Raw genomic sequence first — 1910 nt, 5'->3', positions numbered from 1 at the left:
CAAAACAATTTTGGAAGAACTAAATACAGAGACCAAAGTGGTAGAACTAAGAATAAACATCTTTTATCTTTCATCTTTTAGTTGTTTCAATCATTTGACTGCGGCCATGCTGGGGCATCGCCTTGAAGAGTTTTAGTCGGCCCAAGGGTTTATTATTTTTTGAAGCCTAATACTTATTCTATCGGTCTCTTTTGACGAATCGCTAAGTTACAGGGACTTAAACACATCCTCAACGGTTGTCAAGCGGTGGTGGGGGACAAACACTGACAGAAACACGCACACTCACACTCACATAGTTGTATACACATATATACGACAAGCTTCTTTCAGTTTCCGTCTACTAAATCCATTCTCAAGACTTTAGTTGGCATGAAGCTCTAGTAAAAAAACATTTGCCCAAGGTGCCACGTAGTGGGACTGAACCTGGAACCATGTGGTTGAGAAGGACAAAAATTCTCAGCAGATGTTTTTTATCTTTTACTTGTTTCAGTTATTAGTCTGTAACCATGCTGGGGCACCGCCTTGAAGAATTTTAGTCGAACGAATCAACCCCAGTACTTCACTTTTTTTTAGCCAGGTACTCATTCTGCCAGTTATTTGCACCAAATCGCTAAGTTTGTGGATATAAACACACCAACACCGGTTATCACGTTGTAATGAGTACCAAAAACAGATACAACAGAGACATACACATACATACATAAATACATACATACATACGTACATACACACACACCCATATATGTGTGTGTGTGTGTGTGTGTAAAATATGAGTGAAAGAAAACTGTATTCACGAGACTTCATTTTTCACTACGATCGTTTCGACCCATCGTGGGTGAGATACTGTACAAACAGTTGTGGTGAATCATAGCTGCAGATGTGTCTCGTCAAATGTCTTGTCCAGAAGTACCACATTTTTTAATCCCTGTTTCGCATATTTCAGTTAGAATATATTTTAGTAACTGTAGTTCACTACATATTTACACGAGAAACTGTTATAAGGAAGAACTCGTCTCATATAAGTAATAAAGTGACTTAAAAAGAAGAGAAAAGATAAAATGAAAAATAAACAGATGAATCAAATATATTTTACATCAGAAGAACAAGTAATTAACAAAAACCTGATGATAAGCAAACCTAAGTTGAGATTTACATTTTCGCAATGCAATAGGGGTAATTAACTGGGATCTTTTCGGTTTGAACGGCAGTTCTTTCTAGCGGTGTCATATGAAATTGTCACCCATAATTATGACCCTAGTATCGATCTATTGCATTTCAATCTGTTTTAGGGTTAGGGTTAGGGGTGGGGGGAATGGTATCTTTTTTTCTTCACGAATGTAAATAAACCTAATCTTTTTCTTAAACGAGGGACATATTCATACGGCTTTTTTTTTTACCTCAATGGACGTCACTAAAAAATTTTAAACTTCGTATACTGGTAGAATGTGTTTATAAAACATCTTTTTCTCTTGGCTTTATTGAGAAAATTCTATAGTTTGTAAGATATTTGGTTGAAATTGCAGAAATTGAAGAAGAAAAACAACAAATATCTTACAAACCATAGAATTTTCTCAATAAAGCCAAGAGAAAAAGATGTTTTATAAACACATTCTACCAGTATACGAAGTTTAAAATTTTTTAGTTACCTAGAAATTATGTTAAAAACTGCCGTTCAAACCGAATAGATCCAATTAACGTAGTATCTTGATTAATAATCCTTTTACAAGGCCTGGAATTTCGGGGGAGGAGATAAGCCGATTACATCAACCCCAGTGTTTTGCTGATACTTAATTTATCGATCCTGAAACGTAAAGTCGGACGAAACGCTGCTACGCATTTCGTACGGAATGCTCACGGTTCTTATTTCTTTATTGCCCACAGAGGGCTAAACATAGAGAAGACAAACAAGG

This window comes from Octopus sinensis, linkage group LG8, assembly GCF_006345805.1.
Source record: "Octopus sinensis linkage group LG8, ASM634580v1, whole genome shotgun sequence".
Lineage (NCBI taxonomy): Eukaryota > Metazoa > Mollusca > Cephalopoda > Octopoda > Octopodidae > Octopus > Octopus sinensis.
The sequence above is the reverse complement of the archived record's forward strand: the minus strand, read 5'-3'. Positions refer to the sequence as shown.